Genomic DNA, 26663 nt, shown 5'->3' with positions numbered 1-26663 from the left:
AACCCACTTCAGTATTCTTGCATGGAGAATTCCATGGACAGAGGAGGCTGGTGGGCTACAGTCCATGGGGTTGCAGAGTCAGACAGGACTTAGCGACTAACACACACGAGCATCAGTGAACTTGGTACACTGGACTTAAGGAAAAGAGCTGGCCTCTGAGTGGCCCTGAAAAAGTGATCTGTACTCTACTTACTAGCGAGCATATTTAACTTTTGTGACAATGCTGCTGGATAGAGTCTGGTGTCCAGTGAAGTATGAAGAAAAAGGCAGGACAGACTGTTCTATTCTAGTTCATACCCCCTACTCTGCTGTTAAGATGATACATGAGGCGAGGGTAAGAAGCAGCATGACCTTTACCCAGGTGGTTGAGATTTGAGTCAGATACAGGAAGTCAGAAGAAGAGTAGGGAGACAGCCATTAAAAATTTAAGTCATTCCACCAATTCTCAGTTTTGTTTACTGCTACAATTTCTAATCCTAGATCACTGGCCAGTACAAAACAGGTCCCCAGTAGTATCTGTAAATAAACGAATGGAGAATTTATAATCTACAAATTATAAATTTCTCTTGCAATTTTAAGATGTTTTTGACAATTTAATTGGAACTTATGCTGTAGCACTTAAAAATATTTTTCAAATATTATACTTTAAAAATATTTTTCAGCATGATAATTTTTCAGTTTATCAGAAAGTGCAGACTTACCTCTTTCTTTCTTACTTGTTTTAAGCTGCTTGTGATTAAGATCACATTAAATATTGAAAGAAGACAGTTTTTAAAGAATATGTATGAGTAATGTTTAAGTAAAGAATACTTTGGGAAGCAAGTAATTGAATTTTCTTTTTACATTTTTTGCCTAATATTTGGATCATATTACATGCTTGGAGGGATTGAGGGCAGGAGGAGAAGGGGACGACAGAGGATGAGATGGCTGGATGGCATCGGTAGACATGAGTTTGGGTAAACTCCGGGAGTTGGTGATGGACAGGGAGGCCTGGCGTGCTGCGATTCATGGGGTCGCAGAGTCGGACACGACTGAGCAACTGAACTGAACTGAACTGACAGTCTTTAAAGTGTGTCTTTGCCCTTTTCCTTGTTTTTCTCTGAAGACTGGTGTCTCTGCCATAGTAAACTAGGCAGAACTTTGAGAAGATTATCAGATTTAAAAAAGTCTACAAAAACAAATGCTATTCAGGGGAATGGGGCCATGCTTTTTCTTTGGAGCCTATTCAGGATTAGTTAACACTAAGGAATGAGACAATATTTCTGTTGTTCACACATACCACATTTGCCACAAGCAGTCAAGTAAAGCTTCACATTGGCAACAACAACAGAATTTGGCCTGGCATTTCCAGCCCTGATGCTCTCAGCTGCATGGTACAGCCCCCAGTGAAGTGAGCATCTATTGTTGTCTCTTGCCAAGACCAGAATTTTGAACTGTAACCAGGAAGAAGTATTTTCCCCATTTATATGCACACTGATAATTAGGCTTAAGGAACTGAAGTGCATAGAATGGAAATTGAGATTTTGTTTTTTAATGTGAACTTGTTCAATACCAGCTCTCACTCTTCTGACAGATGGATTCTTCTTGGCAGATGATTATGCAAACTGTTCCTTTCATGCTTGTCTACATGAAATGTATTCTATAAACACACTGAAGCATCGTGCTCCTCTGAGTCTTCAGTGCTTGGGAATGTATTAGCACCATGATGACTTGGATGACAGGATTCCAAAGTGTCTGAGAGTAGAAGCTGGGGAATACGCGTGTGATTACCTTGGTTCTTTCAAGGGCCCTGGTAGGTAATAACGTGGGTCCCTTGACATTTTAAAAGGAAATGAACTCACAGATAATAGAGGAAAATCCAAACAAGCAAATTGTAAATAGTTTTTAATAAGTGTTTTAACAGATACCACAAAACTAATGCATTTGGAAAGCAGTGCTCAGGCACATTTAAAATGCATGGCAAGCGCTCACAGGAGTATCCTGCCTCTCATGATCTAATTTTCAGGGTCATGTTTTCTCACGATTTAGCAGTTTTGTAATGATTGTTCTAATAGCTCAATTACCAAGAGACCTCCCTCTTTATATTTATGCAATCAGGGATAGAAGACCTGACACAGTAGTCCTTTTGCAAGCCAAATTTTAGTGGAAATTTTCTTGAGGAACTACTATTACTGTTACTGCTACTAACACACACACACACAAATCCTTGTTTTAGGAGAAAAAGTTAGACAGTATTAACTGAACCATGGGTAATTTGTGTTACGGATTCATTTTGATATTTGGCAAAACTAATACAATTATGTAAAGTTTAAAAATAAAATAAAATTAGGAAAAAAAATTAACCATTTCTGGGCATTCACTTGGGTGGTCTGAGAGTGCTACATCACACATTCACTGGATCTTTGGGAGGCTCACCCACACTCTGGTCTGCCACCTCACCTAAAATCCTGAAAGCTAGTCTTCCTGAAGGCACTATTAGAACTTCAATATTTATTTCTTATCAACTGATATTTTAGAAGATTTTGTAGAAGAAAAGGGTGAAGGGAATGCAGATGAAAGCTTTTGACATCCATTCAATAAGGGTCTGGTAAAGACATACAGGACACTAAGGGCAAGAATTCCAGTGGTCATGTATGGTTGTGAGAGTTGGACCATTAAGAAAGCTGAGCAGTGAAGAATTGATGCTTTTGAACTGTGGTGTTGGAGAAGACTCTTGAGAGTCTCTTGGACTGCAAGGAGATCAAACCAGTCAATCCTAAAGGAAATAAGCCCTAAATATTCACTGGAAGGACTTACACTGAAGCTGAAGCTCCAATACTTTGGCCACCTGATGCAAACAACTGACTCATTGGAAAAGACCCTGATGCTGGGAAAGGTTGAAGGCAGGAGGAGAAGGGGATGACAGAGGATGGGATGGTTGGATGGCATTGCCAACTCAATGGACATGAGTTTGAGTAAACTCTGGGAGTTGGTGATGGACAGGGAGGTCTGGTGTGTTGCAGTCCATGGGGTCACAGAGTCAAACACAACTGAGTGAACTGAAGTGAACTGAACTGAAGGGGAAGAAAAGAGATTAAGGACTATATCCTTTGGATTCCACATGTATGATTTACTGCCTGAAAATTAGATTTTTTTTTTTTTTTTTGCTTGAAAGAGTATAACCATTTATGTTCCCCTAATTAAAACTGTGCATCACAAAAGGATGACATATGATTATAGATGTTTCTGAATAAGTGTAGTGGACAGAAAGTTCCTTGAATCATGTAGAAAAGAGTGGAAGAATGTGTGTTTGTATGTGTGGAAAATTATCATCTAACTCAAAATGTTGTATGTGAGACCAGCTCCCATGCAAAGCAAAGACAATCATGAGAAATACTCAAAATACAACTGAAGATACTGGGCACTTCCTTAGGGTAAACTATGGATTTTGATATTTCCAATTAATCACTACACATTTAAGCAGGCCAACTCAGGTTCTTTGGTTTGTGACAACTAAACCAGCATTATAACTATCTAGATGTTTGACTTGTAAGTGTAAAGTATCATTGTTATAGACCAGTTATTGAAATATAGTTCAGTTAGAATCTAGTTTCTTAATTTGGTGGATCTATATTTGAGAGACAATAAGAAAAGCATTTGAGGATATAAAGAATGAACTCATTTACTTCTAGTATTCTTTTCTTCTATTACTACGCAATAAGATTCTCTTCAATAGTCAAGTTAGTGGAACAGAAATTGTCATTTATTCAGTTAATATGTATTGAGGCAATGGTTTGTGTGCAGCAGATATAACAAAGAACTAAGCAAACAGATTTCTTTATTTTATGTAACCAGTATTATACTTTGAGTGAGACTAGATAGATACAGATAATAAACACTTATAGAAATAAACATTGAAAGTATATACGTGATGGATTTGAGAGAATAAGAACACCTAAGATGGGGATTCATGTCTTATACTATTGCACTTAAGTGAATACCAAATTCTCAACATGAAGCAACCCTGCAAGATTTGTGTGAAGATAATTCCACATGGAGAGAACAGAAACACTCTACTGTGAGGATATTCTGGGGTTCCAGTTTTCCAATACCTTTGCTACCTGATGCGAAGAGCCGACTCATTGGAAAAGACGCTGATGCTGGGAAAGATTGAAGGCAGGAGATTAAGGGGATGACAGAGGATGAGATGGTTGGATAGCATCATCGACGCTATGGATATGAGTTTGTGCAAACTCAGGCAGATAGTGAAGGACAGGAAGCCTGGTGTGCTACAGTCAACGGGGTCACAAAAAGAGTCGGACATGACTGAATGACTGAACAGAAAACGGTTGTCTACTTTCATGAAATAAACAGTGCCAAAACTTAGTGGCTTGAAGTGTGGATTTTAATTTGCTCGTGACTTTGTGGATGAAGCAGGCAGGATGGGCTCTGTGTTGTGCACACTTCTGTTTTACATGCTATCACCTGTGGTGACTCAGTAGGGCTGGGAGATCTATTCACATTTCTGATACATTTGTACTAGCTGATGCCTGGAAGCTGAGCTGGGGCTGTTGGTTTGGGCCTCAACTCTTCCTCATGTGGATCTCCCCAAGGGCTTGCTCAGCTTCCTTGCGGCATAATAACCAGCATCCAGGAGTGAGTGTTCCTAGAGACAGGAAGTGGAGGTGTCCTGTCTCTTAACATGTCACTTCTGTCATACTGAAAGTAGTCATAGAGCACACAGACTCAAGAAAAGTGGGTGCAGACTATAACTGTTAATTGTGGGAGAAATGCAAAGAATGTATGATCATCTTTAGTCTGTCACAGTTAGTCTTTTGTCCAAAAATTATTTACATTGCACTCATATGCAAAATACATTCACCTCCCCAAACCCAAATTTTGTATCCCAATACGGTATCGGGTTTCAAAACAGGATCCAGGATTTCATATTGTAAGTTAGATTTAGGGGTTGAGGAACCTTCTAACATGGAAGAGCGAGTTGGTTCTGATTGCTGGCTGGGAGCTTAGCCAGGTTAGTCCTCTCCAGGAGGCAGCTGTGGCTTTCTTACAGCATGGTGGCTGACTTCCAAGACTGAGCCTTCCAAGAAACACGAAGTGGAAGCTGCCAGTCTCTGCAGGCCTGGAGCAGAAACTGGCACAGAAAAACTTCCAATATATTCCATCAGTCAAAGCAGTCACAAAGCCTATCCAATTTGATGGGAGGAGCATCAGGGGATTTGTGACTCTCTTTAATTTGTGTATCTGGTCTTCTCATAGGGCAGAAAGATGAATACTCAGGCAATATCCCATACTGTCATTTGTGTGATTCTCATTTAAAATTAAATCCTTTCAAAAACTGAGAAAATGTAGACAGTGCTATAAATGGTATCTTTGAGTAGGTACTAAAAGATATCTCTGAAAACTGTAAAATCACGTTAAGACTGATTAATTAATCTAAGGGTCAGTCATCCTAATGGCACAGAGGTCTTGCTTCTAGAGTGCAGAAAGAGAAGGCAAGTGCATTAACCCCAAGGAGTCAGGAGCAGAAGGGGCAATAGAACAAATAAAACCTCAGCACTGAATGGAGAGCTGAAATTAGAGGGATTCAGCTTAAACGTCCATTGGATGGATAGTAAGGCTAAAAATATAAGTTTGAGGTCACATTCAGGTGGGATTCAGGGATTCCCTGGTGGCTCAGATGGTAAAGCGTCTGCCTGCAATGTGGGAGACCTGGGTTCGATCCCTGGGTGGCGAAGATCTCCTGGAGAAGGATATGGCACCCCACTCCAGTATTCTTGCCTGGAAAATCCCATGGACAGAGGAGCCTGGTGGGCTACAGTCCACGGGATTGCAAAGAGTTGGACACAACTGAACGACTTCACTTTCACTTTCAGGTGGGACACAACAGGAAGTAAGAACAAGGGGAGGACAATAAGGAACTATTGCTTACCGTCATAAGTAGGAATGTGATACCGCCTTCTGAATATTTCCTTCAAATCCCACTAGGAATATTTAGTTAGACTTGTTTTTAAAGTAACATGGTCAGAGCCAAAAGAAACAATGAATGATTTTCTTCCTCTGGACATTAAATGTAGATAATTATATATTGCTGGCAGTAGCACATTTCTTCAAATATTATGTAGAAAAAGTAGATAACCAAAGTCCAGATTTCTCACTTGTACTTTTTTGAATACAAGAGGATACATTAGAGGATATTCTTTAAAGTTTGCTTGTGAGAACTCTGATTGTTTTCTTGCCTACAGAAGTGTAAGACTGGACAGAAAGAAACACAGGCAACCAGATACAATAGAAGAATCTATTTTTGAAAATTAGTATGACCACTATTATTATCATTTGTCTTCTTTGCAAGGGCAGAAAAGGATTTAGTTGGTTCTAACTCCTGCTTATCCTTCAAGACAACTACTTTTATTTTCTTTAGAAAGTGTTTCTCGATGTCTTATCATTCCTTTTTTTTTTTTTTTTTAAGAAAAAATTTATTTGTTTACTTATCTGGCTGCAGGGTCTCAGCTGAGGCATGTGTGATCCAGTTCCCTGGCCAGGATGAACCCCAGGGGAACCCTGTTTCCCTGCAAACAGACCTCTGGACCATCAGGGAAGTCCCCCATACTTTCTAATCTGAGTTAGAGATTTTCTATGTTCCATTAATCATTCTGTGTCTAATATTATACCTTTCATAATGTACTTAAAAAATTGTACTTAATTGTTTTTTCCCAATAAAAATGTGCATATAGTAGCTGTCTCTTACTGTCATAGATCTGCTCTGTCCACTATGGTAGCCATATCTGGCTATTATTTATTAATAGATTTAAATATAGAGTGTTTAAAGGTGCATTAAATTAAAATTCAGTCCCTGAGATGCACCAACTACACTTCTGGGGGCACAGTAGCCTATGTGGCTCATGGCAACCACATGGGAAGGTTTAGATGTAGAATATGCCCGTATTCATAGCAATTCTGTCAGAGTGCTGCTCAAATAATAATTTTTGTGGAATAAAGGAAAAATGCCTATGGCTTAACATTATTATAGTTATTTGGTCCTCATGTGGGAAATTATACATGTATACACAAACAATTTATATATATTAATCTTGGATTTTCTTGGCATGATATTAATAGCTATTCATGAAATATAAATTAAAACTTGGACATACTAAATAGAAGCATTTTAATTCACAGAAATGATTAATGGTCACACAGGTAAATTCTATTTGTTCTTAAAATTATTTGGACAGTCTGGCTTGGTTAATGTCTGAGGTAAACTAATCTTAAACTCTTTCATGGGCCATTTTGAGGACCCATACTGAGGAAAATGGAGTGGGTAAGAGGGTAGATCTGTATAAATCATCATTCCAAACCTTAATTTAATTCACACTGAAAGATGCCTTAATATTTTTTGATAGCAATTAACTTAAGTTATGAGCTTCCCATGTGATGCTATGGATAAAGAACCCACCTGCCAATGCAGGAATTATAAGAGACCTGGATTTGATCCCTGGGTCAGGAGGATCCCCTGGAAGAGGGCATTTCAACCCACTCCAGTATTCTTGCCTGGAGAATCCCATGGACAGAGGAGCGTGACAGCCTACAGTCCAGGGGGTTGCAAAGAGTTGGACATGACTGGGCTACTAACTCTTAAGATATAACATATTTTCAAGAAGCAATCAGCGAGACAGTGATATAATGAAAACTGCTCAGAGTTTCCAAAATTTCTTTTCAGACATGAAGGGGTCTGAGTCCTGTTAAACAAGCATAGGAATCAGCAACTAAATGACAGAATTTTCTAAGGCCCTATTTTTAGCTGTTTGGAAAACTATAGAAATGACCTTATAAGTTGTTCTCTTCATTGACCCATATAAAAAGATAACAGTGATTAAACAGCTGAAGGAGTGTGCCCATGAGTCCTTAGAGAGACCTGTGCTCTTGCTTAGTGACTGTCTAGATTTATGCATTTTGCTTATTCAGCTGGAAAAGCATATCAGAGTCTTAATCCTAAATGAAGAGGAGAGAGAAAACCCCCATGCTTTGGAAAATATGAGAGAAAGAAAATTAAATATTGACTGAAGAAGAAAATTTCTAATTGGATCGGAAAAGTTAATTCATTATGAAATAGAAAATGAGGCCATATCTCAAAGTGGTCTCAGATACACAAGCATTTACTAGTCATATTTTTCCATTATGGATTGCTACCTATGGCAGGGTAAATTTTTCATTTTCCCTATATATGTGTTCCTATGTTACATGCTTTCTCATCTCTCCTGTTATTTTATAAATGGACTAAGTAGAGCATACTCCTGGTAATATGCATCCAAAGTATCTGTTTCTAACTGTAATAATTATGTAAAAAGAGTTTACTGCTTTTGCTTACATTTGCCTGAAACTCATATATCCAGATCTTTATTTTACCTTATGTCTTCTTAACCTTTTTTTTTTTTAATTTCACATTTTATAACCTGAATCCTTATGCAATGCTCTTTCATATCTACCCCTATAAACTTTAGGCCCTCTCTCCTGAACTACAAAGTAGTCTTTACCTGTACTTAAGTTTTTTATTCCTTGCTTAGATGATCTGATGTGAATATGTGGGTGTTGGAATAATAAGAACTTGCAGAGTAAAAAAAAAATCCATGCATTGGAGTTTATCCTAACATAAAATATGTCTTATTTTTTGAGAACAACAATATACATAGTAGCAATAAAAACAAGAGCTTTAGTTCTATTCTTTGTATCAAAATTGTTATATATTAAGATTTTTATTTTATGTGTTAAAATTCATAATCTACCTGAGCACTATAATATCTTTAATTTGGTCATTATTTTTAGTCAACTTGCACAATTACTAATGGAATTTTCTCCATTATTGACTTCACTGATGACTCAGCTGTATAGAATCCACCTGCAATGCAGGAGACTTTGGTTTGATCCCTGGGTTGGGAAGATCCCCTGGCATGGGAAATGACAACCTGCTCTAGTATTCTTGCCTGGGAAAACCCCATGGACAGAGGAGCCTGGTGGGCTACAGTCCATGGGGTTACAACGCGTTAACTGAGTATGCACACACGTACTCCATTATCAGGTATAAAATTGTGGAATTTGACCTGGTTCCTTCCTACTTACTGCTTGAGACTGAATCCGATTCTGCAGTTATCACAGATGTGATAAAATTTTTAATTGACTTTAGCCATCAAATATGATTTTAAACATAGATGGACTGAATCTACCATAAAACTTTTTTGCTGTAGTGGTAGTCTTTCTCAGCTTGCAGGCTTCATCAAAAATTTTTCAAGGTCATTTTCTATTATAGGACATTGGAGAGCACAGGTAATTGGACTTTGGTTAGTGAACAGTTACTTTTTGGAAATATAGAGGGCCTTTTTATTAGAGAGGGAGCCTATGAAGTTGTCAGTATTTGAGAACAACAGAAGCTCTTGAATCTATTTTCAAACTACAGTTTCAGTGACCTTTCTGAAGCACAAATAAAATGTGAGTGTATCACTACTCTACTTAAAAACGTTCATGGATTCCATAACCCCTAAATTCCAAATTCCACAGCAGGGTTTTCAAGTTTAAAATGTTTCCTAATTATTTCTCCAACTAAGTATCCTACCACTCCCTGCCACTTATTTGCTGTTCTTTCTACAGCAAGCAGCTTGCAGTTTGCAAATAACCATACTGGTTCATTCTTAGGCCCTTGCCTGTATGCTTTCCCACTGCCTTAGCAACTCACCCACCATGTCTTCTTCCCATCCCCAAACATGCACTTAGCTTCTGCTGTTTTGTTTGATTTACAAATATCTGCTCAATCTTTTTTTTTTACCTTTGTGATAAGTTATCTGACCACTGTCTCCTCTACATAAAAAACTAAACAACTGGAATTGTCTCCTTTTGAACCTGGAATAAATAAAGAGGAAGGAAAAGCAGGCATTTTAATCAGCAAAGTAATGTCTCTGCTTTTTAATATGCTGTCTAGATTGGTCATAGCTTTTCTTCCAAGGAGTGAGCATCTTTTAATTTCATGGCTGCAGTCACCATCTGCAACAATTTTGGAGCCCAAAAAATTAAAGTTCCATCACTTCATGGCAAATAGATGGGGGAACAATGGAAACAGTGACAGACTTTATTTTCTTGGGCTTCAAAATCACTGAAGATGGTCGCTGCAGCCCTGAAATTAAAAGATGCTTGCTTCTTGGAAGAAAATCTATGACCAACTAGATAGCATATTAAAAAGAAGAGACTAATTTACCAACAAAGGTCTGTCTAGTCAAAGCTATGGTTTTTCCAGTTGTCATGTATGGATGTGAGAGTTGGACTATAAAGAAAGCTGAGTGCTTAAGAACTAATGTTTTTGAACTGTGGTGTTGCAAAAGACTCTTGAGTGTCCCTTGGACAGCAAGGAGATCAAACCAGTTAGTCCTAAAGGAAATCAGTCCTGAATTTTCATTGGAAAGACTGATGCTGAAGCTGAAACTCCAATACTTTCACCACCTGATGCAAAGAACTAACTCATTAGAAAAGACTCTGATGCTGGGAAAGATTGAAAGCAGGAAGAAAAGGGGACGACAGAGAATGAGATGGTTGGATGGCATCACTGACTCAATGGACATGAGTTTGAGCATGTTCCAGGAGTTGGTGATGGACAGGGAGGCCTGGCATGCTGCAGTCCATGGGGTCACAAAGAGTTGGACACGACTGAATGGAACTGTGAATTTTGTATAATTTTGTAATAAAAATTTTTGTTTTGAAAGAATGAAAGTCACCGGTAGAGTATATATTTAATCATTTGCATAGGACATCAATTTTTAAAATTTATTATCAATATCAAAATGCTAATACTAAAAAACTGAGCACTAAAGCAGCATAACTGAAGGATACATATGGTTAAAATTATAGCAAAGGACAGTTATCTTAATCCATTATGATTTTTGTGGAATGAATTCAAGTATTTCTTTAAATTGTGTATTTTATATTTATATTATGGGGATATTTTGGAAGTGGAAGACATAATTTTGATCCTTAAGAACATTATAGTTTGGCATGATGGCTTCACAATACAGGGAAATGGCACATTTTGGAGACAAACATTCTAGGGATGAAATCTTGACTCAGACAATTCCTAGCTATAATATTTTGAGCGAGTTGCCCTTTTCTAAGGCTCAGAGTCTTCACCTGAAAAAAAATCAGGATAAAATTACCTACCTACCAGGATTTTTGTTGTATTTCTTCTCCTCCTCTTTTGTAGGCCTCCCTGTGTTGACCTGTAGTCCAAACAAGAGAGCTTATTCCATAAATGTCTATTCTTGTCTGCTCTTTTTCTCTCTCTTCACATTTGCACACGTGATTCCACGACTCACAACATCTTTATTACTATATATTCACTGATGAATCCCAAGGTTACGTCACCAGGCTGGACTGTGAAACTTTTGAGTCTGAAACTTCTTTCCCACCATATATAGTCACTTGGTTCCCACAGGTGCCTCATACTGAAACTGCATAATTCAGTTCCTCATTTTCTGCTGTGCTTCACTCTCAGGCTTTTTCTCAATACTAACAATACTGATATGCTTATCATCACTTTACCAGGAAAATCTCTCCAAATGGCACTTTATCCCTGACAGTTCTCTTAACTCTCCTTATGCAACAGACTTGCATGGAATATGAAGATGCCATCCACCAGTATAGTCATGCTTGGAAATGAGAAATCAGACTATCACACTTCAGGTTAAAGCTTCCAAAATATCCTGATTCCCAGAGTATATTTATTATCTTAGTTGGACATGATAAGGCCATATATGAGCTGGTACCTACTTACATCAATAGTTCTAGACATTTTTCCTCTCTCTTTTGGAATCCAGTAACATGCAGGTTTTAGAATTAACTTGTTTTTTTTTATATGGACTTCCTTAGTGGCTCAGTTGGTAAAGAGTCTGCCTGCAATGTGGGAGACTTGGGTTTAATCTCTGGGTTGGAAAGATCACCTGGAGAAGGGAATGGCAACCCACTCTAGTATTCTTGCCTGGAGAATCCCATGGACAGAGGAGCCTGACGTTATTACAGGCCATGCTGTTTCATAGCTCTAAACGTGCCTGAACTTTTCCTTCTTCTTAGAATATCTTTCAAGTCTTCTCTGGGATTTAGTCAAAGCATTGTTTTACTCAGAAGGGCTTCTCTGGATCTCTAAGTTTGAGTTTAGCTCTCCTTTTCTTTAGCACCTATCACATCTTCATGGAATTATTTGCTTATATACCTACTGTCATCCAACGGTCAACATATATGGTTGTGGTATTTGAAGGGCAGCTTTTTGTCTCCTTTATTTTATGTCCACTCAGCATCTAGCAAACTACCCACCAGGATTTGATGGCGCTAGGCTGTTCAGTAGTTGGCATCATTCAGACTCTAAAAAAATGATTGTTAGAAGCAGCTGGGGTGAGGGACTTTGTCCAACTCTATCACCATTAACTACTTTCAAAAATCATCCCATTAAATATATCTGCTTAGTAAAAAATAGTTGTTACTAGACGATGGTAGATTTTAGATAAATTCCTTAGGCTTCAACTTCCAACCAGAATGTCACTTAAGCCCTTTGGATCTGCAAATTGTGGATATGTCATTGAACATTGATTATGATAATTACTTAAAACCAAAATGATTCAGTTGGTTTTTAATCAAATGGTTAACTGCTTTTATTATAATTATCATACTGAGATTTACCACTGTTCCATCACAAATTACTTTTAGTTGCAAAATTTTAAAGGCAAGAAATAGATATTATCAAAATGGTAAAAAAATTATTCCACAGTTATCTATGTGAGGTAACTTAATTTCTGAAGATATATCCTCTTCATTATTTAAATAATGGTCCACTACCAACCGAATGCTGTACTGTTAACAGATATGATAGTAAGACCAAAATGGAATGAAAATGTACCAAAAAGAAAAAAAAAAAATGAGTAATGTAACAACCTTACAACTCTAAACTTAAATTACTTTCTGCTAACCTTGCTACTTACATAAACAAATGCTGTTTATATAAATATGAATAATCATATTTTGTTCAATTAAACTTTTTTCTAGACAAAAATTTAATAAACATCCATTGCCATAATCTCAAATAGCTGTTTAGGTTCATATTATTTGAGTCAAAATCTATTTTGGTTCAATATGTCTAAGTGTAAACAAGGAATAAAAATAGCCTCTTTTTTTTTAGTTGCTTTTTAATGTTTCATCAAAGAAACAGTTTATCAAAGAAAAATTTTCAGTGCCTCAATACTTACCAATGGGTTATTTACTCTGCAAATAAAAGTATCTTTACAAAGCCTGCCACAATTTTTTTAATAGTGCTAAATGGACTAACAACTTGCATTGAGTCCATTGGCAGCTATTGTTAAGGAGATACCTATTTGAAGAAGGACAGGGCTCAACCAAGGATGTGATTCATGGACCTCAATTCTCCAATTATAAGAAGGTATCAAATAGAACCACTAAATCAATTAGTTGGGAAAAAAAGAGCAGAGTAATTTTAACAACAGGAAGGAACAGAGAAAGGAAGTAATTATTATAGTCCTATAGCACTTATCTTGATTATAAAGAACAATTCGTTAGCTATTATGAGGCAGTGTGTCTTGTTTACCTCCCCCTTAATGGAGACATCTTAATATGTTCTGAATTTCTGCCAAAAAACTCAATCCCAATATACTGAAATAAGTGACCATTTACTGATGTAAATGATTCTATTGAAGGCGCATTTTTTGGCTTCAACCAGCAAATCATTAGAGTTGATCACAAAAATCATAATCAAAATGTTTATTCATAGTTTTATTTCTTTCCGAAAATGTTAGTTCCTAGTTAAACTTTTAGATATAAGATTCATCAACAATGATGCTTTTTAAAACCTAGGCTTAAACATATTATAAATGAAGATGAGACCACTTATTAAAAAAAAAAAAAAAACAAGAAATTACACTATACACCATGAAATGATTTCAAACTTACTTGATTTCTAAAAAATGAAAACATATGATTTAAAATGTCAAGCTTTGGGCAGATGAACTAGCGTCCCATAATCTATCATCCAAAATAAACTACATTATTTAGGAAGTTTGTGAAGGCAGACAAGCTAAAATCATGCTTTATAAATTAAAAGGTTTATACTAAAGTTAAAGTTAATGTCATGAACTCAAAGTGACATTTTAAAGGTGTATATGTAGGCTATTGCTTTTTATTTAGTGCTATGAAAATAGCTTCATATTTTCAAACTCTGCTGTCAATTTTTGTTAAAATCACCTGGCCAGTTAAATAAAATTAATGAGAATTTATGTCAACAGTATTGATGAAGGAAAAAGAAAGTTATTGAGAAATATATACAGGATGATATTATGTGGAGGGAGACAATAAACGTGTATGCATATATAATGTGTATTAAAGGAAACTTTCATATTAAATGCACATATACTATGAATTAAAGGAAATTTTCATATTACATGTCCATTGTTTTTATTTTTTTTAAATGTTCAACATAAATTCCCTCTGAAATTAGAAAAAAAGCCTTTTTTTTTCTTAAAGTAAGGTCTATATATATGTAAGTAGTAAAACTCACTCAGTGAGATTTCCTTGATACCTTCTCTAAAATTCACCCACTTTACATATTCCTCCTTCCTTGATTCAATTTTTCTCCTTGGAATCATGCATCATCTCCTTGGAATCATGCATCTCCTTTGAAACATGCAAAATAAGATATTTTGCCTTTTTTATCGTGTTTATTTTCTGACTTGTCATTAAGAATATAACTCCAGGAAGGTAGAGATTTTTATCTGCTTGTTCACTACTGAATATCTGGAACCAAAACTTTGACCTATAATAAGAGGATGCTTAATGAGTGAATGGGCTTCCCTGGTGACTCAGTAGTAAAGAATCTGCCTGCAGTTCAGGAGATGCAGGCTCAATCCCTGGGTCAGGAAGATCCCCTTGAGAAAGAAATGGCAACCCACTCCAGTATTCTTACCTGGGAAATCCCATGGACAGAGGTGCCTGGTGGGCTATAGACCATGGAGTTGTAAAAGAGTCAGACATGATTTTGTGACTAAACAACAAATGAATGTATATATAAAGTTTTATTCATTAATGCATTCAAAATACATATATGTACGTACTAATATATGCATATTTGTATTACATAGAGAGTCATGTCCTCCTACTTTTGTCTAATTCACTATCTGCTTTTAAAGAAGGGAAAAAAGAAAACCAAAAACAAAAATTCCCAAACCTCATAAAGAATGCTGTTCATGTAAATAACATCTATTTTTATAACACGTGACAACACTGAGCGAGTACTCTGTGAGCACATTTGAAAAGTAATCTCTGAAACCATGCAAGAACAAATGAGGCATTTGATATATTTATGATTATAGGCATAACTGTTGCTGCCAAGTAGACATATATCTGATTTTTCAAAATGCATTTCATTTCTATTGTGGTCTTTGAAAATAAAGCACTTTTCCATGATGCTCTGTTTGTATCCTGCTGAGGACAAATATATATCTAGAATCAAAAATATGTCAGACATAGGGAAAGTTGCCCTTTGTCAGAATCATAAGGCTTTTGAATTTAATCTATGAAGTTAGTTGATTCACAAGTACTCTTTTTTTGCCTACAGAGTTAAAAGTCTGCAACGAAGCTTGTGGTTCTTGAAGTCAGAATCACAGGCTGACTGTTATATACATATATCAAGAAGATGCTACCTGGTTTTCTGACCTTGCTAAAGCATATAATTTGAACAGTTTAGTGAAAAATTGTTAAGAACCAACTATGTACAAGACACGGTGGTAAATCCTAGGGAGGAATACAGAGATGAGCACCACACGGTTCTTCCCAGTAATACATTACATCACTGCCATCTACAACAGCTGCTATTTTTAAAGCACCCTTCATATACCAGACACTGTATCTTGAAATATCCCTTTTGGACAATGTATTGTAATCATCATTTTACATTTTTAGAAGAATTTGAGTTTCAGATAGTTTAAGTAGTCATTTCAAAATTACTTGATGTTAATCATCTCTTGTGTATGCTCAATCGTGTCCAATTCTTTGTGACTCCATGGACTGTAGCCTGCCAGGCTCCTCTGTTTATGAGATTTTCCAGGCAAGAATCCTTGGCTGGGTTGCCATTTCCTTCTCCAATCACCTCTTGGAGAATATGCCTATTGCTATGAGAACTGCTTCTTCACCTATAATAACAGATATGATTTACACTTGCATGTTTATATGCGATCCTTTTGTTGCACTAAGAATAGGCACCAGAATTCACCTAGACTATTATTGTTCTCTTAGGAATTTGAAATTGGGATTGAGTGAGTCCAGTTCATTTGACCAGACTACTTAAAGTCACCTGAAATAAAGTCAGGATCTGACGCTTTATCTGCAAGGAGAAGTAGAAAGTGCCTGGCTGTAAGGAGAAGAAAGAAGCAAGTCTGTAAAGAAAAAGAGAGGTGAGCTACCTTTTGAGAGTATTTTGATTTCCTTTGGTTAAAGTAAGTTACATTTGATTATTGGTGACTTTCTTATTTTGACAGCTATGAGGTAGTAATTTGCTAGTATTCAAATCAAGCTTTCAAATTAGTGTGTCATTGTTTATATGTCAAATTATTAAAAATTTTAATGAGGAGTTAATTTATTTAATATGCCCACTCATTTTTCTCTATGCTGATACATGTTCATCGTGATTGCCAGTTTCCTTTATACATTTTGCTACATAAAGTCATTCGTGAACACTGAAGTAACCATTATATATCAAATTTGGATCCTCTCGGGTGTATAATTTTAATATTATGTCATTTTTAGTTCAACACCATCATATATGTGACCTATCATTTATCTTATAAGAAAATAAAATTTTACAATACTGAACCTGAGGCTCTATAGAAATGATCGACTAAAAGATAATATTGATATATTTAGAAGGTATAAATAGCCATGTGTTTATGTCAACTGGGAGATTTAATGCACATAAATGTTTTTAAATTTCATTTCTGTTACAGATTATTCTCACAGTACATATGGGAGACAGCGGTCCATTTGAAACACTACCGCTACTTCTTGTTGCTTACTACTGCTGCTGCTACTAAAACCACTATTACCACCACCAAATCCACCACCACTACCATGACTAACACTTAGAGTAATATTCATCTGTGACAGCACTGTTACGAAAATCATCTCAGAGCTCTGGTCACCAATCAGACATTAGTTTCTACTGCTCATATTTAAAGTTGGTACTCTATTATCTTCGATTTGGGCAAGTCACTAAAACTGTTTGAAAGAAATTTTCCTTATTAGTATAATTTCAGAACTTTTATAAAAAGTAAATGTGATGAAGCACACGAAGGTGCTTTCTGAAACATACAGCATTGTACACATTTAATCATTTATGCTATGCTCTAAGTAAATGCTTACCATTAGGGTTATTAACTTTAATTAATAGTATAAAAAGTTACACTTTTGATAATTGGGAAGTTACAATTTGTCCTGCAGTAATCAATTATGAATGGAAATTTCTACTGTTTCTATTTTCCAGGGTATTTATTTTTCACTCACTAAAATGATCAGGTAATCATCCTGAAAAGATATAGAATAGCTACACTATTATTTCAGTAACTTTTATACATGTGTGGCACATTTTAATTGCCATCCCCACCAGTATACCCAAAGTTGCCATTTGGTATAATGAATTCCTGAATTTCTTCAATATGTTTCACATCTATCCACATGAAATGAAAATTTCTGTTCTGTAATTAATGATGCAGAATACTCCTTTTAAATAAGGATTTTATCAGCCTGTATATCTAATGATAGAGTGACCTAAATGACCAGTTGGCATCATTAAATTTACCAACTACTGTACTATCATCAATTCCAATTAAACGCTAAATATGTCTCTCACCAACCTGTAAACACATTTTCTAATTGGGAAGTCCCATCATGAGTAAACTTAATGGTGCCAAGTTGAACATTTAGTAGTTTAGTGAGAAATCATTTGGCTTTGAAGATATTCCTTTTTCTATCCCTGACATGCATTGCAGTTGGAAATACCCATTTGAAAAAGATCGTTAGAGAAACATACACTAACTTCATACAAAGCAAGTTCAGTAGATTTAGCAGGGATCATAGATATCTTTTTGTGTTGGCAGAGCAACTGAATTCAAGTTATGAAACTCCAAAAGGAGATACTGAATAGTCAGCATGAGTAGGTCAGACAAATAAAATTATCAAGAGTTTTATCCTGGAGAATTTTTTTTTTCCATAATTTAGTGAAAAAGTTTGGACAGCCATCTAGCCTTTTCTAATTCTCTTGTTTCCTTTAAGCACCTACTGCTACTGCTACTGCTAAGTCACTTCAGTCGTGTCCGACTCTGTGCGACCCCATAGACGGCAGCTCACCAGGCTCCCCCGTCCCTGGGATTCTCCAGGCAAGAACACTGGAGTGAGTTGCCATTTCCTTCTCCAATGCATGAAAGTGAAAAGTGAAAGTGAAGTTGCTCAGTCGTGTCTGACTCTTAGCGACCCCATGGACTGCAGCCTACCAGGCTCCTCTGCCCATGGGATTTTCCAGGCAAGAGTACTGGAGTGGGGTGCCGTTGCCTTCTCCTTTAAGCACCTAGAATACTGTCAAATATGTAGCAGAGGTTTGTTGAAGAAATGAATAAATGAACCACAGAACTAGCTCAATGACAGTATCATTTTCTTGTTTGAACATCTTTGAGAGCTGAGGATTGTCAATAAAAATAATATCATCTAATATATATTGAGCTAATTATGTCCTAAGGGCTGTAAGAATGTTTTACATGGTGTATACTTTGACACTCACAATAATCAAAAATGGAATCAGCCAGGATTTTATTTAGACACCATTATATCAAAATGGAAGGAATCAGGGTCTTCAGAACAATTTAAGTGTTAGAGATGTGATGGTTTCCAGGAATGACTCCAAGCCTATAACTGAGCCGGTCCACTCAAAGTAGCCACCACTTTGCCACAACTGCCTTCAACAGCCTCAGAGCTGCAGACATTTCCACATTTTTACTAACTAGCAGAAAACAGCTAAAGCAGCTGGAAGATAGCCTCTGTTCCATTTATGCTTTCCAAATCTCAGAGAAGTATATTTAATTGGTAGTGACTAGTTTTTTCATCCAGAAATTCAGCTGCAAGGAAGTCTAGAAAATGCTGTTTTTAGCTTTTTAGCTTTTTCTGCATAGGAAGGAATGAGGGGAAATAGGTAGGAAAAGATTCTGAGTGCCACCACATGTGTTCATCACAGACTTTATTATTCAAATTTCCGGGCACAGAAATTATGAACCAGGTAGTTCAGATAACTTGCTCAGGATGATAGAGATAGCATGCAGTGAAGCAGGGGTTCCAATCTAGGTATATTCATAGATTAAAATGCTAGAATAGGCAGTAGAAAGAGCAATATGAGAATTTCAAAATTTCAAGGGCTTATGTTAACAAACCGTAAGATGTCTTCATTATTTTAGAATAGCCACAGCCTGTAGCATTTAGGTCACAGTGCAGAGGTAAAAGAACAGCTCATGGACCATAGTCATACAGATTGTGATGCAAGTCACAAATGCCCTTTACATAAATGCTATTTTTGGTGAGGAATACTTAAGTTGTGAGGAAAAGAAGGGGCTCTTGATTAGAAAAATAGATGATTTTCCATTTGACCAGGATAATTGTTTTTCATCCTTTGTATATTTAACAAGACATATTATCTTCTTAACTGTTAAAACTAGGCTACATGTCTTTTATTGTTCTTATACTTGTGCCAATCATAAAACATAAAAAAAATGTAAGCTACTTATTGCTATCTGTGTGCCTTACAAACTAAGTTCCTTGAGGGCAGAGACTCTACTTTGATAATAAAATAGCACAAACACTGGCACAAAATATAGTGATAATAGAAACTGATATGTATTTTAAATTGATACATTTTGTAGACAATGTGCTGATACATTTTATGCATATTATCACATTTATTTCTGATAATAACTATAAATAAGGTAGCATACTTTTCATGATTTTATATAGAGGAAAATGTGAGACTTTGAGAGGACGTGAAGCTCAAGGTCATGACTAAAGTGTCTTAGAACTGGCATTTGAATTGCAAGCAGTCTGACATTAGAATGCCTACTTTTAATGTGATGTGAAAACTGCATTCTATCAACTTTAAGAAACATGAAAATTATGACACAAATCTGAAGCATTTCATTTTGCTTTATGAAAGTTTTAATCATGAAAATTTATTATTTATTCAAAGAAGAGAAGTTGATTAGCTCTAAAAAAGATGGATAATGGCATCTCTGTAGACAAAATGAATGAAAACAATTATTTGCATAATATAGAAGATGAAAACAAAGTAGCATGGAAAACAGTTACTTTTTTTTTTTTTAATTTAACTATGTTGGTCACTGTATTAGAAATTTAAGTATGTATTATTTCCCCTAATCTTCCCAAAAGAACTGTTGACTAAATTGATGCTGAGTTAGACATAATCAGTTCAGTTCAGTCACTCAGTCGTGTCCAACTCTTTGAGACCCCATGGACTACAGCATGCCAGGCTTCCCTGTCCATCACCAACTCCTGGAGTTAACCCAAATTCATGTCCATTGAGTCGGTGATGCCATCCAACCATCTCATCCTCTGCTATTCCCTTCTCCTCCCACCTTCAATCTTTCCCAGCAACAGAGTCTTTTCAAATGAGTCAGTTCTTCACATCAGGTGGCCAAAGGATTGGAGTTTCAGCTTCAACATCAGTCCTTCCAATGAATATTCAGGATTGAGTTTCTTTAGGATGGACTGGTTGTATCTTCTTGCAGTCCAAGGGACTCTCAAGAGTCTTCTCCAACACCACAGTTGAAAAGCGTCAATTCTTTGGCACTCAGCTTTCTTTATAGTCCGACTATCACATCCATACATGACCACTGGAAAAACCATAGCCTTGACTAGACAGACCATTGTTGGCAAAGTAATATCTCTGCTTTTTAAAATGCTGTCTAGATTGGTCATGACTTTTCTTCCAAAGGGCAAGCATCTTTTAATTTCATGGCTGCAGTCATCATCTTCAGTGATTTTGGAGCCCCCCATAAATCAAGTCTGTCACTATTTCCACTGTTTCCCCATCTATTTGCCATGAAGTGATGGGACTAGATGCAATGATCTTAGTTTTCTTAATATTGACCTTTATGCCAACTTTTTCACTCTCTTCTTTCACTTTCATCATGAGGCTCTTTAGTTCTTCTTCACTTTCTGCCATAAGGGTGGTGTCATCTGTATATCTGAGGTTATTGATATTTCTCTGGGCAATCTTGATTCCAGCTTGTGCTTCATCCAACCCAGCATTTCTCATGCTAGAGTGGTGGCTGCACATCACTGGAGCTGCCATGAGGAGATACCCCATGTCCAAGGTCAGAAAAACCCCAGCAAGATGGTAGGATAGATGAATTCACTTTTAGAATCAAATTCCTTACCTGCCAGAGACGTTCAGAGGGCTCAAATAAACCTTGTGCATACCAGGACCCAGGGACCCCACAGAGACTGATACGGAACTGTGTCTGACCATCTCCTGTGGAGGTACAGGTCAGCAGTGGACTGCTGTAGGGGCAGGGGCTCTGGGTACAGCAGACCTGGGTATGGCATAAGCCCTCTTGGAGGAGGTAGCCATCATCCCCACCACAGAGCTGCCAGAACTTGCACAGCACTGGGAAATAGACTCTTGGAGGGCATAAACAGAACCTTGTGTGTGCCAGGACCCAGGGGAAAGGAGCAGTGACCCCACAAGAGACTGACCCAGATTTGCCCGGGAGTGTCCAGGAGTCTCTAGCAGAGGTGTGGGTCGGTGGTGGCCTGCTGGAGGGTTGGGATCACTGAGTGTAGCAGTACATGCATGGGATCTGTTGAAGGAGGTCACCATTATTTTCATTACCTCCACCATCGTTTGGCTCCAGGTAAATAGCAGGAAGGGAGCCCAGCTCTACCCATTAACAGAAAATTGAATTAAAGATTTATTGAGCATGGACCCTCGCATCAGAACAAGACCCAGTTTCCCACTCAGTTTCTCTCATCAAGAAGCTTCCTTAAGCTTCTTATCCTTCTCCATCAGGGGGCAGACAGACTGAAAACCACAATCACAGAAACTAACCAGTCTAATCACAGGTATCACAGCCTTGTCTAACTCAATGAAACTGAGCCATGCTGTGTAGGGCCACCTTAGATGGACGGGTCATGGTGGAGAGTTCTGACAAAAAGTGGTCCACTGGAGAAGGGAATGGCAAACCACTTCAGGATTCTTGCCTTGAAAACGCCATGAACAGGATGAAAAGGCAAAAAGATAGAACACTGAAAAATGAACTCCCCAGGTGTGTAGGTGCCCAATAGGCTAATGAAGATCAGTGGAGAAATAACTCCAGAAAGAATGAAGACGGAGCCAAAGCAAAAACAACACCCAGTTGTGGATGTGACTGGTGATAGAAGCAAAGTCTGAAGCTGTAAAGAGCAATATTGCAAAGGAACCTGGAATGTTAGGTCCATGAATCAAGGCAAATTGGAAGTGGTCAAACAGGAGATGGCAACAGTGAACGTCGACATTTTAGGAATGAGTGAACTAAAATGGAATGGAATGGGTAAATTTGACTCAGATGACCATTATATCTACTACTGTGGGCAATAATCTGTTAGAAGAAATGGAGTAGCCATCATAGTCAACAAGAGTCCAAAATACAGTACTTGGGTGCAATCTAAAAAATGACAGAATGATCTCTGTTCATTTCCAAGGCAAACCATTCAATATCACAGTAATCCAAGTCTTCGCTCTGACCAGGTAATGCTGAAGAAGCTGAAGTTGAACGGTTCTATGAAGACTTACAAGAGCTTCCACAACTAACACCCCCCAAAAATGTCCTTTTCTTTATAGGGGACTGGAAAGTAAGAGTCGGAAGTCAAGAAATATCTGGAGTAAACAGGCAAATTTGGTCTTGGAGTACAGAATGAAGCAGGGCAAAGGCTAACAGAGTTTTGCCAAGAGAATCCATGGGGCATAGCAAACACCCTCTTCCAACAACATAAGAGAAGGCTCTACACATGGACATCACCAGATGGTCAATACCAAATCAGATTGATTATATTCTTTGCAGCCAAAGATGGAGAAGCTCTATATAGTCAGCAGAAACAAGACCAGGAGCTGACTGTGGCTCAGATCATGAACTCCTTATTGCCAAATTCAGACTGAAATTGAAGAAAGTAGAGAAAACCACTAGACCATTCAGGTATGACCTAAATCAAATCTCTTGAGATTATACAATGGAAGTGACAAACAGATTCAAGGAATTAGATCAGATAGACAGTGCCTGATGAACTATGGACAGAAGTTTGTAACATTGTACAGGAGACAGGCATGAAGACCATCCCCAAGAAAAAGAAATGCAAAAAAGCAAAATGGGTGTCGGAGGAGGCCTTATAAATAGCTGTGAAAAGAAGAGAAGCAAAGAACAAAGGAGAAAAGGAAAGGCATACCCATTTGAATGCAGAATTCCAAAGAATAGCAAGGAGAGATAAGAAAGCTTTCTTCAGTGATCGGTGTGAAGAAATAGAGGAAACCAATAGAATGGCGAAAACTAGAGATCTCTTCAAGAAAATTAGAGATACCAAGGGAACATTTCATGCAAAGATGGGCACAATAAAGAACACAAATGGTATGGACTTAACAGAAGCAGAAGATATTAAGAAGAGGTGGCAAGAATACACAGAAGAACTGTATAAAAAACATCTACATGACCCAGATAATCATGATGGTGTGATCACTCACCTAGAGCCAGACATCCTGGAATGCAAACTTGAGTGGGCCTTAGGAAGCATCACTATGAACAAAGCTAGTGGATGTGATGGAATTCCAATTGAGCTATTTCAAATCCTGAAATATGATGCTGTGAAAGTGCTGCACTCAATATGCCAGCAAATTTGGAAAACTCAGCAGTGGCCACAGGACTGGAAAAGGTCATTTTTCATTCCAATCCCAAAGAAAGGCAATGCCAAAGAGTGCTCAAACTACTGCACAGTTGCACTCATCTTACACACTAGTAAAGTGAAGTGAAGTGAAGTGAGGTCGCTCAGTCATGTTTGACTCTTTGGGACCCCATGGACAGTAGCCTACTAGGCTCCACCGTCCATGGGATTTTCCAGGCAAGAATACTGGAATGGGCTGCCATTTCCTTCTCCAGTAAAGTAATGCTCAAAATTCTCCAAGCCAGGCTTCAGCAATATGTAACCATGAACTTCCAGATGTTCAAACTGGATTTAGAAAAGGCAGACAAACCAGAGATCAAATTGCCAGTATCTGTTGGACCATTGGAAAAGCAAGAGAGTTTCAGGAAAACATCTATTTCTGCTTTATTGACTATGCCAAAGCCTTTGATTCTGTGCATCACAAAAAAGTATGGAAAATTCTGAAAGAGATGGGAATACCAGACCACCTGACCTATCTCTTGAGAAGCCTATATGCAGGTCAGGAAGCAACAGTTAGAACTGGACAAGGAACAACAGACTGGTTCCAAATAGGAAAAGGAATACGTCAAGGCTGTATATTGTCACCCTGTTTATTTAACTTATATGCAGAGTACATCTTGAGAAATGCTGGGCTTGAAGAAGCACAAGCTGGAATCAACATTGCCAGGAGAAATATCAACAACCTCAGATATGCAGATGACATCACCCTCAGGGCAGAAAGTGAAGAGGAACTATAAAGCCTCTTAATGAAAGTGAAAGAGGAGAGTGAAAAAGTTGGCTTAAAGCTCAACATTCAGAAAATGAAGATCATGGCATCTGGTCCCATCACTTCATGGGAAATAGATGGGGAAATAGTGGAAACAATGTCAGACTTTATTTTGGGGGGCTTCAAAATCACTGCAGATGGTGATTGCAGCCATGAAATTAAAAGATGCTTACTCCTTGGAAGGAAAGTTATGACCAACCTAGATAGCATATTCATAAGCAGAGACATCACTTTGCCAACAAACGTCCATCTAGTCAAGGATATGGTTTTTCCAGTGGTCATGTATGGATGTGAGAGTTGGACTATGAAGAAAGGTGAGCACTGAAGAATTGATGCTTTTGAACTGTGGTGTTGGAGAAGACCCTTGAGAATCCCTTGGACTGCAAGGAGATCCAACCAGTCCATTCTGAAGGAGATCAGTGCTGGGTGTTCTTTGGAAGGAATGATGCTAAAGCTGAAACTCCAGTACTTTGGCCACCTTATGCAAAGAATTGACTCATTGGAAAAGACTCTGATGCTGGGAGGGATTGGGGGCAGGAGGAGAAGGGGATGACAGAGGATGAGATGGCTGGATGGCATCACTGACTCGATGGACGTGAGTCTGAGTGAACTCCGGGAGTTGGTGATGGACAGGGAGGCCTGGCGTGCTGTGATTCATGGGGTCGCAAAGAGTCGGACATGACTGAGCAACTGAACTGAACTGAACAGAAGTACAAATGGTACCGAAAATAATACCCAATGTCAATGTTTCATACTATAGTCTTCTTTATGGATAACACTTTAACATGAGAACAGTACATACCTTGTGATTATTGAAATGTCACATAGACCTGATTTTTGTCTATCATTTATCTGTCATGATGATGTGTTAAAACAGCGTGGGACTATACCAGACAGACTTGAGACTTTATAAACCTCATTGAAGCTTTATATTTATGAAGCTCCTACTTTATAAGTTCATCAATAATTGGATGTGGTTAGGACTGCATTGTAGCATTTATTAGAATTAGTTTTAAGTGCATTACTATTTTGTGTTGTTAAAGGCTAAAACATAATAATTCAGAAATTGTTGGCCAAATAATAAATTATCTTTCTTCTCAATTTCTTTCCTAGTCATGACATGTGATTTAATGCTTCATGTGGCTTTTGAAAAATGATGTAGCATTATTGATTTCTAAAAACATTTTATCTCTGGGATCATAAAGCAAACACATATACATATTTCAGGGTGGTTGGCTATTAAGTTGAGCATAATTTTTTACAAGTTGGATATAAACTGAGACCAAGCACTCCTGCTAAAGCATATTTGTTTATCAGGCAGTATGCTACTGTTTCAATACATGATCTGTGGAGCCTGGGAAAACAGCAGTCATAGAGACAACAACAGAGTGGTCTCCAAAGGCTTTACTCATGTATTACTATCAGTAAATTGCTTTAGCCCATTCACACACACAAACACATTTATCAATTTTTATTTATGTATGTATATATTTGTGTATTCCACCACTATACCAGTATACAAAATATATGCATTATAAACCATATATAAAATTAGGAATTAAAATGATTATGCCATACATGAAATAACATTTTCTTGAATTAATTTAATTTAATTAGGTTAAAGAACTTTCTTCCTCCAATTAGATATGATGACTTATGTGTCATCTTGTAAAACTTGTTTGTTATTTTCTGGTGCAATTTTTCAAAGATTTAGTCCAAATTTAGGTAGTTCTACATCAGGTTTTAATGGCTGTCATAACTAAAAAGATTATTTCACAAAAATAGATGCAAATGGAAGAAATGTATCCTGTGTTGTGCATGCTAAATAAATTTTATTCTATCCTTCATTAAT

General features: G+C 37.3%; 1 long non-coding RNA gene across 4 annotated transcripts in view; it reads left to right on the top strand.

The window, feature by feature from the left end:
• The window catches only part of LOC109562355 (uncharacterized), a 217475-nt gene that overhangs the window by 179652 nt on the left and 11160 nt on the right, over nt 1-26663 (top strand). For 2 of the 4 annotated variants that reach the window (XR_011567824.1, XR_011567821.1), the window contains 2 exons: nt 16324-16481; nt 17031-18717. This is a non-coding gene — a long non-coding RNA (uncharacterized lncRNA). Of the gene's footprint in view, nt 1-16323; nt 16482-17030; nt 18718-26663 lie in introns of those variants that run through there. The other 2 variants (XR_011567822.1, XR_011567823.1) reach the window with 2 other exon arrangements.

The sequence above is a fragment of the Bos indicus genome, chromosome 7, assembly GCF_029378745.1.
Source record: "Bos indicus isolate NIAB-ARS_2022 breed Sahiwal x Tharparkar chromosome 7, NIAB-ARS_B.indTharparkar_mat_pri_1.0, whole genome shotgun sequence".
NCBI lineage: Eukaryota > Metazoa > Chordata > Mammalia > Artiodactyla > Bovidae > Bos > Bos indicus.
The sequence above is the reverse complement of the archived record's forward strand: the minus strand, read 5'-3'. Positions and strand labels throughout refer to the sequence as shown.